Here is a 12,682-nt window from a genome sequence, read left to right on the forward strand (position 1 = left end):
CATGGGCTACACCTCCCTCTGGTGGGACCACCCTCCTGGCTAAGAAGGTGGCCCAAAGCTCTGTCCTTAACTTCCCAGGTAGAGCCAGCAGTAAGGTCAACTAGTTCCACTTCTGGTTCTGCTTTTGGGATGTTTGCTTCTGTCTGTGGAAACTGGACTCACACTTTCAATTTATTTCTCATTCTGTGGGCCACCAGCTGGTAATGATATGATTCTTGTTTACTCTGACCTTGGCTGGATGTGAAAGGGAGACTTAGATGTAAATGGTTCCATCTCCATTCCCAGACCCTTGAGCCATTATTTTCTTCTGCCCTACCAAGCAACATGCTGGTTTCAATAAAACATATTGCCATTGCTTTGAATATTTATACCCTTGAACCATTCAAAAAATCTATTCACATTAGTCAAGTTAGGCAAAAATAGCTCAAAGACAGCACCCACAGCCAGCATTTTCTTTGGTTAGTGCTACTGAAATGTCCCATTTCATTCTGTGGCTGAATTGCAAGATAGTTATTCCTTATTAATCATGAGCATACTGCCATTAAGATTGCCAAGTAACAGTATAGCCAATATAACTCCTACCCACTTTATAAAGACAAATATAAAGTCATCACTTACTTTGTGGCTAAAAAATGGAAAAATGCAGGAGCATACCAGATGAACCTCAGACATCACACCCTTTGGCACTTGCCCCAGAATTTGCTTAAATGCTGTCAGCTGTCAAATCCACCTGGTTACTGTGGATCCTGTTCTCCTGGCCATCCAATGAAGACAGTGGCTGTGTGTGCCAAAGCTGAAAGGCTTCTCTGGTGAAATTGTGTGTGACTGGGGAGATGCAAGGATGCACCTCCTGGTCTCATGCACACAAACTTATCTAAAGCTACACCTAAAGCCTTATCAGAGCCACTTGCTTTTGTGGACCAGTCTGTGGCAGTGCCATAGGTTATTATAACTTTTGAAACTCATATTTCTCCTAAATTTTTCCCCTCTGTGGAAAATGGATGTTTCTAAAGCACAGTCCAGTTGCAGATAACAGCAAATGTTGCATTGGAATTTCCTGTGGGACAGAAAGTCTCACGTTCAAAAGGCTATAAGCAATATGCAGCACTGCATGGTGCTTACAAAGGAACAGGCAAGCTTACCTGGGGAACTGATTTACAAGGTACAGTAGCAGGGCTCTGGGACTCTGATAGGCAGTAGCTCATCATTATGATGCTGCTTTTCAATGACAAAGTAATCTGGAGCATTGCCTCTGCTCCCCATCCCCAGATCTCCTGGAAAAAAGGATGGAGAAGCTATAGTGATTTACTCGTGTTATTGTGTCATTTTGAATGTAATAGACTGAGAGATCAGGGTGGGTGCTTTGTGTGCTCTTCTGAGAAGTGCACAGCACAACCTTTCTAGCAGGATGAATAACAGCTTGTCTAGCAGAGAGTGGTGCAGCAGCATATTCTGCTGTCTGCTTAGCCTTGGAAAAATACATTTGCCTAGATAAAGGGACTGAGGCTGGGGTTTCAGGGCATGCAGATGTCTTACTGCTACCCAGATGAGTCTTTAATTTATCAGTCTACATTTTTCACACATTCAAAGCACCTGATAATTTCTTCTTAGCTTCAAGAGTTTTCTGCATATGAATTAAAGAAAACATTGCTTTTCTTATTTATGTCATTGTAAATTTTAAAAAGGTGACCCTCAGTGAATTGTTGTGACTGCTTTGGCACATACTTATTTAAGCTTCGGTAAAACCTACTCAAACACATTAACAGTGTACACACAGGCACAAATCATATTAATCCTTGCTCAGGGAAGGTTTATGGGGTCCCAGCTGTACAGGGCTTGATGCTAAGACACAAGGTCTTGTTCTGGCAGAGCCACCTGCTATTTTCTGAACCCAAAGGGCTGCATTTGCTCATCAAGGCAATAAAACATACTCTTGTTGCTGGCGTGAGGGGTTTTGAGAACAGCAGTCCCAATGACATAAAGGGTTGCAGCACACAGGGTGACAGCATCCCCAGCTGCCCCGTGCTGAGCCCGGTGAGCTCCTGCCTGCTCGCTCGGGAGCCAGGCACTGGATGGAGTCCCTGGGAGGAGAGGGATGGGCACCTGCAGCACTCACCCAGTGGTGCAAAGGTGCAATCCTGTCGGTGCAAATACATTAATATTTGTGGTTTAACTGCAATGGTTTAGGTGGAAAATGATTCAGGTAGTTTGCCTCTAAAATGTGGGGATCTGCAGGCAGAGGTGGAAGAGCCAGGTCTGGTCATGCTGCTGGCACGGCAGGCTCTAGGGACAGCATCCACATCCACCTCAGCACGAGAGCACACTGCCTGGGCCGCTGCTGCATTTATGGGACAGACAGCATTTATTCTTCCGGCTGCCCTGGGACAAGAGCATGACCAGCTGGGCGTGGTCATTTCTATCCTTCTGTTTTTCTTGTCCATTGGCACTGAGTGGCCCCTTAATTCTTCTCTGGTAGCATGAACTGCCACAGAAATTTACGAGTGACTGAAAAATTCTGTGAACTTGGAGGAAACTGATGTCTGAATGTAGATTTCAGCCCAGTAGGCGACCCTGCCCACACAGATGTCTCCTGATAGACTGATGTGCTGGGCTGCTTTGCTTGGACAGTCATCTGTGTTATACAACTGGCAAAGTGGGGTCCACAATTGGTGTTTTAAACACACTTAATAACATTTAAAAGCAGGAGTTATATGAAATATCCAGGTTGCTGGTACTAAATAAATACTTACACTAGACTTCAATAATATTCTGCGGGACAATAACCTCACAGCTGCCTTCCCAAAGTGTTGATTGAAAAAAAAAGAGAAAAGGATGAGAAGGAATGGCCATAAGCTGGCTACACCATTCATTAAACCTATCTTAGAGCAGCTTCTCCCTGCCATAGGCCAGGGCAGGTTGCCAGCAGGGAGGCAGCACAAGGACTAGCTTCTTCCTGTCTGTATCCCACTGATGGAGCCAGCTGAAATCCACAAACTGGATTCTCACTCACCTAGAAGCCCTGAAACAGGGGAAGCACTGAGGCAGCCAAGCACTGGATCCTTGTGCTCCTTGCATATGCTGCCAAAGGAGCCTCGGAGGGAAAATAAGTGACATGGAAAAGTGTCCAGTTGTAATTTATGCTGTACATGGGATACAGGAATCTGGGAAGCTTTGTAGCAGGCAGTTCCTCTGGGGCAGGGCCAGTCCCCAGGAAAACTGGCTCACAAAGTCCCATTGTGCCCTAAATGATGCACCAGGGATGTGGCTGCTCTTTCGTTGGGACAAGGCACCTCTCCAGAAGTATTCACTTCAGCTGGTTTTGGAAGATCCTGGAGCAGAAAAATAAGGCTTTTTAAAATATAGATTATATATAAATGTTTTTGTAGACCTATGTAGGGGGTAATAGACAAAAAGTTATTTTTTCAGCACATATTTGAAAATAAACCTCCAGTTTGTAGAGCTTGCAAGTACTCTCATCATGCTCACTGCTTGTTAAAAGTTTGGGGTACTTTTTTTGTGTGCAGTGACTTCTTCTAGGCCAGGTTATTAAAAAGAAGAGAGATTAGTGACATAAACTGACTATAAAAAATTTGCAGTTAAATAAACGAGAAAAAATCATAACCCAGCTTCCTTAGGCCAAAGAAAATGGTGATGTGCATACAGTATGTATTGTGCTGTTATTGCTGTATCTATAATGGAAAATTCCTCTTCATCAAATCCACTAAAGCCAGACACATTTTCTTTATGAATCTTTCCTTCTGTTTGGGCTAGAGAGAGATGAGGAGAGCTCCACTCAGCAGAGAGCAATAACATTTTCACAGAGGCAGCAGTTTTTGTAGGGAAAGAATCAGCTAATTTTTAAGAGAACACATCCTTGCAAATGTATGTGTAGGTCATCATAGCTAAAGCAACCTTAGAGTTGCTAGCCCTTAGGGAGCTTTGCTGATAATGAGTAGAAAATTCTGTGAGATGACTTCAAACACCCACGTAGAAATCCTTCTCCATTTCAGAGTAGCAGATATAAAATCTTAGCACACCAGTCTTTATCACACCCTGCAGTTTTTATCCAGACAGAGAGGCAGTGGGGAGAGGGGACATTTAGGGAAATGAAGAATGAGGAGAGAGCCACCCAGAGCTGGGCAGATTTTGAAGTGGGTGTCACTTAAAGATCTTCCTTTCTGTTATTTGTTGTCAGCCTCTTTCTTCAGGGACAGAAGTATCCTGTATGAACTCTGATGGAGAAACAGGCTTTATGAGCCTCCATGAGGATTCAGTTTGTATGACGGGGTGATGTTGAAACAACTGGAGGATTCTGCAAAGATTTTTTCCTGGTGTGAAATATCACAAAAATTGAACTTACTTTGAGAATTCCACTGTTATCATTTTTCCCTGAGGCTGATGAGAAATGTTTGTGAAACGACATGCTGCTGCGGAGAAATTATCTTTCTCAATTCCTTCATCAAAGCAAATGAAACAAAGTCTTTGGACTGGGCTTTTTTTCTGGTTTTGCTCAGGTATCTCTGGTGGACAGAACCTGGCCTGAGAGCAAAACTAGTCTTGGAGCTCCCTGAAGGACTGAGCATCCTAAAGGTAATCTGCAGTTCACACCTATGGATGACAAAACCACTCTGAGATGTGCAGTCAAACTGCTCTTTGCCCCTACTGTCAATTTTCAATAATATTTCAAAAGCACTTTGATGCACCTCTCCCTCACAGGGAAAGCAAACCACAGGAGTGACAGAAGGGATCTTGCAGACAAGTCTTTCATTGCTCATTGGCATCTCAGCTGTGGTGAGTGCAATGGTAGTGAAAGAAGACAGCTGTTCAGGGGTTCAGTAGTAATTCTTCAGTGGATGTGAGTTGTATCATGCTGTATCATGAGAGTATTCTGACAAGAAACTTACTTCCACAAAGCTAAGGCTTGTAATTGAATGTTTAAGGCACTACATAATTGTTTTCAGGATGATATCACAAAGCAGAATATACATCTGGTAATGTTATTCTTGCACAGTAAAACTCAGCAAAATGTGCAGTTAATGTACAAAGACCAAAAAAGATGCACTCAGATAAAGAACTTATCTAAAAGTCACAGAAGTCAGATATGCAGTTCCTGGGGCTGTGCTGGGAAATTATATTTACATTTACTGAAATGTGCTGTCCTTGTTTTTCCCTTGTGGTTGCAATGATTCAGAAACAAGTGTGAAGCAGCAGGCAATTAGGTTTTGCCACTCAAAAAGCTAAAACTTCTCTGTAAGTAATCATGGCTAGAAGGCTGAAAAGGATGGATGGAAGAGAAACACTTACAGAGACATACATTTCTGCACATAAGAAATGGCAGAGTCTGAGGCTGGTGGAAACAGTTTGTGTCAGAGACCATGCTTTTTGAATCCCTGCACCTACCTCACTTCTGTCCGTGCAATGGGACTATAAATGTCTGAGCCATGCAGGGCAATCAGGGGCGTGTAGAGGCTTGTGGAGGTCTCAGACTTTTTCAGCATTGCCACATGAGGAAGAAGAGGCTTAAATCTGGACAGCTTTGGCATAGGATACTGCAGCTGGGGATGCAGCAGAGCTGTAGATGAAGAGGTGAGGTTTGCTCCTGCACCATCAGAGCTGGGGCAGACAGGGGTGAGCACAGCACTGCTGGTGAGCCAGGGGGACAAGGTTCTCTGCCAGCCTAACCCATGAGGTGTCCCTCACTATGACCCCAGACAGTTAGAGGTTGCATCCTTTTTTCTGGTCTATCTAGAGACCCATTAGCCTACCTAGAGCCTGGCTGGTGTTTTGAGTCACAAGAGGAGGAGAAGGCTATGTCACATCTGATGATTAGTAACAAGAGCTGAACTCCTTTGATACACAATGGTTAAAGAACAGCTGTAAAACTACAGACAAGTAGCTGACTTCTAAGGTCTAAATTCTACAAACTAAAACTGACGATATATTTTAAGGAACACCTTGCACTTAATTTCTTTGTAACTAATATGCTGTAACATTTCTTAAAGGCCTTGTACATAACTGAATTTTATTTTAACTGTAATACATAAAGCAAGATTTAACGGCTGGCTTACAAGAACTAATAAGCAACTAAAGCTATCTTAAAGTGTCAGTGTGAGTCTGGATGAAAAGAAATGCCTTGTCTCTAGCCATCTGTTACACACTGGAGTTAAACAGACATACAAGTGCTTTTTCCTGGAAGCCATCTGCACAAATATTGATTGAGTAATTTCATAAAATTCCGATTTAGTAATTTACCAGCTGACAAGGTGATAGTGCACAGTGTAGGTTTGAGTTTCCTGGCATTTCTACTGCAGCTAAAACAACATTGATGTGCATTTCTTTTGCCACTAGCATTATTGCAGAAGGAGACATTGGAATCAAATCCAACATAACCTATTGAGAGAGTCTGTAAAATATTTTCCTATTAACATCAGAATAAAAAATAATGTGGTATTCCAGAAAATTGAATGGCACTTACATTCCATAATCTTCATCAGATCAGCTTGCATGGGGTTTTGTTTTTCCTTTGCCTGGTTTGAGGCTGTTTATATTAATTCCATCCAGTTTTATTTTAATTAGTTTAAAATTTTAGGGATTCAAGATCATTGTGGTATTTAAATAACTGAGTTTCAGCATCTGTCAGCAGTGGCTTTTTCAACCCTCAAGTATTTAAGAGCTGCAATCTTTTTTCATTTTCCCTCCCTCCAGACACTGCCTTTGCTGTTGTGACTCATGCCCTCAGCAGCCCTGGCAGGCAGGCAGCTGTCTGCAGCAAACCGCTGCTGCTGGGTTCAGCCGGGCTGGAGCAGCAGGTCTGGGCTGGGGAAGCAGGCACGGAGATGCACCCCCCGTGCAGCCTGTCCTTCCACCACCTCTCCCTGTCCTGAGCTAGCAGTGCTCCTGTCCTGCCTCTTCCCACTGAAATGGATTTTTCCAGGGATAAACTATCCCACTGTGGTTCCACTATATTTTTCAGTTTCACCCCTTAGTACCTTAAAGAATCATCTCCATTCTCAGATGATTAGAGGTAATTTGGGTTCCATCCTCTCATTACTGATTCTTTCCTGATTCCTGCAAGATTAGACCAATTAGAAAATTAATCTAAGAGCACAGAACCATAAAATCACAGAAAAAAATTTAGGAAATACCTTTAAGATCATCAAATCCAACTTTACACCTATTGCTGCCAAATCCATCACTAAACCATGTCCACTATGTACAAAATATGGGAAAAGAATAAGACTATTTAATTTTTTTTTTCAGTATGAAATGAGTAGGTGAGCAACCAGGTAGTAAAAGAAGGATAAGGAACAAGAAGATTTCTTTTAATATTTGCAGTCTGATAGAGGCAGAGTTTGGGTGCCCAGTCCAAGGGAAAATCATGTTGTCATTCATGCCAAAGAAAAATCCTTCTGGAAATGAAGAATCATCTTTTCCCTAAAAGTTTGCAGTCCCACCTCAGACCCCAAAACTGGGCTGAGGCAGACACAAGGGGGCAGCTGAGGCACTGCACTTCCTCTGCTCCATCAAGAGCCAGAGCTAAAAGAGAAATGGTCCCACCTGCACTGATGCTCCTGGTGCTTTGGCGTTGCCCCTGCCTCATGCTCCATTTTTGAAAGAGCAGGTTCTGGGCAGCAGAGGTGACTCAGGGCACAATGCCAGGTGTGGGTGCTTAGAAGTGCCTCTGTGGGGCTGTGGGATATCGACAGCCCTGGGCTCTGGGCTTTGGTTGTACAGGTTTTTGCAAGCCAGAACCCTACAAAAGTTTTTAGGTATCAGCACACTGAGCTCTCTGGCTTAGCCTCTAGTGATGGAAGATGGGGTTCATCAGCTTCACATCTGCAATGGGCATCCCCACCCCTTCTAGAGCAAAGATGGAATCTTAGCCTTGGTGAGCATGGATTTGTTTTACAGCACAGCTGTCCTGGTTTGACTCTTTGGGGGCTGCAGCTCTAAATACCCATGAAGAAATGTGAAACCTGGCAGGGACGAAAATTCCATTTAGTATGGTAGGACCCCATGATCCATCCTAGCCACTGAAATTAGCTCAGATGGTGTTAATAATGCCAGTTAATAAGGTTGTGGGTTTGATCCCTGTATGGGCCATTCACTAGAGAATTGGACTTGATGATTCTTATGGGTCCCCTCCAACTCAGAATATTCTGTGATTCTGTGATCCTGAGAGTGTGTCATTTGTTTTGCACATGGGAACAGGCACACACTGTTCATGGACACCATTTTAGATGCCACCACTTCCTTTGGTCCAGCATAGGTTGAATCCCATGGGTGACTTAATGCCTTATTTACAGACAGTCTGGATAATAGCAAGGAAACTTCACCACAGGACCAGTAAGGCCAGAAACTTATGAAATCCCAAGCAGAGGAGTAGGGGAGACATGGCCACCTGTAAAAGCTTCTTGCCAAAATGAATGGAACAAACTCTCCTCTGTGTCCATTGCAGATCAGGCATGAAACGACAGGCTGTCACTTCAGCAGCGATGACTGAAGAAAAGCATTTTACCAGAAGGGGAAGTGAGTCATGCAATAAATTGCTCAAGAAAATTTTTCAGCCCTCAGCACCAGGGGATTTAGAGAAAAGTTAGATGAACCGTGAAGATATTAGTTATAGGTGACCCTTCTTGGGGTGGGGAAGGGGCATCCAGATTCCCTGCTTAGGCCTTCTCCAGGAGACTCATGGTGTTGTGTGTCAGCCCACTGTGTCTGGGTCTGCCACCCTTCCTGCACAGGAACAGAAGTGTCTGTCCCTCTGTCACCATCATATAGTTGAAGACATATTAAGTGAATGCACATGCATATATTTATAGCAAATATCTCGCAGTTTGGTTATGAGACAGTCTTCCAACTTAAAGCTCCTAAACTGTTCACAAAGGAAACCTCTTAAAGTATGAAATGAAAAGAAACCTCACTTGCACATGCTGTGGCTCATATTGCATTGGCTGGAATAGCACTGAATTTTTAGGATTTAAGGGATAAGGTTTATTATGCTTCTGTCACACCATGACTTTGTTTTATAGGAAATAAAATGATGTGTGGAACAGAATGGGGAAAAACCCCTCAACAACCTAAAGAAACAATTTGAGTGAAGGCTGTGGAAAAGACTGTCATTTTATGAATTATTCCAGCACTATGCTCATAGCTGTATCCTAGCTGACAGAAAAAAACCTGATCTGTTCTCTATACAAACACCAGAGGAAACTGGAATCTGACCTTGTCTCAACCCTGTTTCACCATTTCCCTCCTTTGGGAATCTGGGATCAGCCCAATGTTACTGTTGAATGATGCTCCTATGTCAGCCTGGACAGCCAAATAGTGCTTCTTCAGATTGGAGAGAATAGTGAGTTTATTTTGAGGAGAAATGAGCTGTTCTGAGGACAAATATCCACACAAATTAAATAAAATTAATGCTAGCCTAAAAACAGGACCACACAGCCGTCACCTGAAATGCAGCACTGGAGCCTTTCATTTCCCTCGCAGCTCTCCTTGATGCTACAGGGCACTGTCTGGCCATGAAACTTGTACTCAGTGGCTCAGCAGCAGAAATGGGAAGAGGAGCTTTGAGGAGAAAGCCTGAATTCATGATGGTCCTGGGGAGCACATGAGGACGTAGTGGTGAAGGGATGATAGATCAGATGAAGCTCAAGGTAGGTTTGAGGTTCTTCTGCCTGTCAGTCTGTCTGTGAGCCATGCCAGGGTTGGATGATTTTTCTAGTTAATCACAAAAAGAAGCAGAAGCAGAATGCTAGCTGCTGGGACTCCAACCTTCTGGGTCCTGCTTACCCCAGGAGCCCCAAACAAAGCCAAAATAGAGTTTTCCAGATTTTCAGAGCCTTTCTATGACCAGAGTTCCATTTCCACTTGTTCTACATGATACAGCTTTTCAGGAGAAATATTTCAATGTGTCAGTCCTGGTTCAGTAATGCTCTACAGTTATATCACTGACAACAGCTCTATTTTTATATATTAAATTGAAATTATAAACATCTGAAGTTTCAAAAGCCATGAGAAGGCAAAAGTTCAGCTAAATTGCTTGATTGTAAAATCACAGAATTGTAGAATAATTTAGATTGCAAAAGTCCCCTTAAGATAATTGAGTGCAACCATTTTCACATAAAACATTTTCAATAAAATATTTGTAAGTGAAAACATATGACTTTTGTTTTTTGGGTTAATAGATGAAAAAAATGGTTCCACTTACCTTTGTAGGTCTCTTTTCAAGAAATCTCTATATATGGTCACATTAGGAAAACCTTTTCTCTAGTTGAAATTACAAGAGAAAATAACACAATTACTTGTATCATCATCTTAAAAATAAATAAATAACAAATCCAGCCCATTTCACAGCACTAATCTTGATATGTGGTGTGAGACATGCTGCCATGTCATCTGAACAGTTAAATGCTAGCTTGGAACTGACCTCTTTGTTACAGAGCAAGGAGCTCAAGGTGAAAGGCTCCCTGGGGACAAAGGTGACTCCAGCAGCTGAAGTGCCCTGCATTTTCCAGCATTCCATGGTGAGTCTGGCTTTACAAGAAATGCTCTTCCTGAAAAGCAGATGACAGACTCAAAACTTGTGGCTTGTCCTGTGCAGCCTGTGGAAACTCAAACTTTCCGTGTGCTCAGCAGTGCAGTTCCAGTCCCCAGGAGATGTTTGCAGCCCTCAAAGGACAGACAATAGTAAATCATGACAAACATTAGCCCAGACCCATCCTTCACCACTCCCTCTCCCACAGGGAGGAAGCCTCCAAGGGGAAGAACACTGACCTACAAAAGCCACTTGGGCAGGGCCCAGTAAGTCTTATTCCCACTTGTATTAGCGGAGCTGTCAGTGGTGCCTCTGTGTCACAACCTCCTCCATCCACCCGGGATTTGACAGTGCCTGGGGGAAAGCCCACAGCCCTAAGCTGCCCTGCTTACAGTGCCCCTCCAGAAAAGCCCTGGGGCCCTGGGAGACACATCTGTTGGTCTGTGCTGGAGCATGACACACGTCCCTTGGATCCAGTCACTCTCGGGTTTCCTGCTGTCGGGATGATCCCAGAGTCTCATTTTCCCAGCCCACCGGCCAAAGAAAGAGTCAGGATTCTTTGGCTAGTGTTCACAAAGTTGTCTATTATCTAAAATATTTTCTCTCAGACCCACAGAGGTCTGATCTGCAGGTCTCTCAAGGGCACACTGCCCTGTTCTGCCCTGAGGCAGTGCTATCTCTTTATACAAAAAAACACGTGTACTTTATTGACAGTTATTTTCCAATACTTGTCACCTATGTTAGACTTTTACTTTTTAGACTTCTACTTTTACTTCAGGCCAATCTAAATGTGCCAGCATCACTCAGAACATGGAGGTTAGGAAGGAAAAAGAAGAAGGACAGGGATCGCCCAAACTCTTCTATTTTGGGACTCCAAACCCCCATTCTAAAAATCTCAAAATTCTATTTTTCACCTTGTGACAACTACTATTATGCTGCTTAAACTTTTGTGACTTGTAATTCTTCATACAAAGTTGGTAATTTGTTCCATGGGTTAAGATCGAAATCCCAAGTGTCTTTGTCTTCTTGCCAGGGTCTCCGAGCCCCTGCCAGGATCTTGAGCTTTCCAAAGCACCCAAAGAGATGTCCTGGGTTCCAACATCTGTTGGTCTGTGGTGGAGCATGATACATGTCCTTTGGATCCAGTAACCACTACCTGTTTATCAGAGTGACCCACCTCTGATCAGGTATTTTACTTGCAAGAAATGTGGCATTCACAAAGCAGTAGCTAAAGGCAGCGTGCTAATAACTACCATAGCTGCCTTTTAGCAGGGCTCAAGTCACCAGGGAATGTAGACTAATTTGCTGTAATTGGTTTAATATGTTTAGTCTGAGCAAAATATTTTCAGCCCAGTAGAATTCTGAGAAATCCCATGTCAGTTTTAATTGGGAGAGGGTTATGGCAGTACCCAAGGTGCCCTAGGGCCAGGGGTTGCAGGTCTCTACTGGCCTCCCCCAGGCAGGGCACAGCTCCTTTGGGCCTGCCCCAAGGCACCCCAGCTGGGGTCTGACCTTGCTGCTCTTTGGAAACAAGATCTCCACTGCCTTTTTCTTTTGTTTGTTTGTTGTTTTCTTCTTTTTTTTTTCCAACCCCCTTTTCCCTTTTCTCTTCTTTTTTTCTTGCTATCCTTTCTTACTTTTTTCTTCTTTATTTTTTACACAAACAGATTAATAAACAAATACCTGAATGTTAGGGGCAATTTCTAAGCAAGTAGGCCAGATGAGTTTGTCTTGAAAACCCTACACAGGGTATGCCTAAGTCTTTGCACGACTCTTACATACCCGTTCATGAGAGACACAAGGATTTGCATGTAAGGTGCTCTCTGCTTGTCATCTCCCTCTGAATGCAGCTGATAGCGGCTTCAAAATATCACTGTCACATCTTCTGGGCAACCAGGAAGGTCTGGACTCAGGAGTGGGGAATTTCCTTCTGCAGAGACAGATGACTTAAGACAGATACAAGGTACCATAACCCCATAAAATTTATTTTGAAGCATGTACATTCCTGAACAAGTATATTAGATGGCATAAGTAATGAGAGCTTAATAGTTCACAGATGATGTGCTCACACACATTTTGCAAGATCCAGCAGCCAGCTGTAGCCAAGTCCCCAGTTTATGTCCCCTGGCTCTTTGCTTTCCT

General features: G+C 43.3%; 1 long non-coding RNA gene across 15 annotated transcripts in view; it reads right to left on the reverse strand.

Moving 5' to 3' along the window:
• Positions 1-12,682, reverse strand: part of LOC135299060 (uncharacterized) — a 61,322-nt gene that overhangs the window by 13,981 nt on the left and 34,659 nt on the right. For 7 of the 15 annotated variants that reach the window (XR_010361084.1, XR_010361096.1, XR_010361086.1 and 4 more), the window contains 5 exons: positions 10,214-12,470; positions 9,455-9,723; positions 6,990-7,068; positions 3,011-3,329; positions 1,143-1,274 (listed from right to left, as the gene is read on the reverse strand). This is a non-coding gene — a long non-coding RNA (uncharacterized LOC135299060). The remainder of the gene's footprint in view (positions 1-1,142; positions 1,275-3,010; positions 3,330-6,989; positions 7,069-9,454; positions 9,724-10,213; positions 12,471-12,682) is intronic. The other 8 variants (XR_010361097.1, XR_010361094.1, XR_010361085.1 and 5 more) reach the window with 8 other exon arrangements.

Source organism: Passer domesticus, chromosome 4, assembly GCF_036417665.1.
Source record: "Passer domesticus isolate bPasDom1 chromosome 4, bPasDom1.hap1, whole genome shotgun sequence".
Lineage (NCBI taxonomy): Eukaryota > Metazoa > Chordata > Aves > Passeriformes > Passeridae > Passer > Passer domesticus.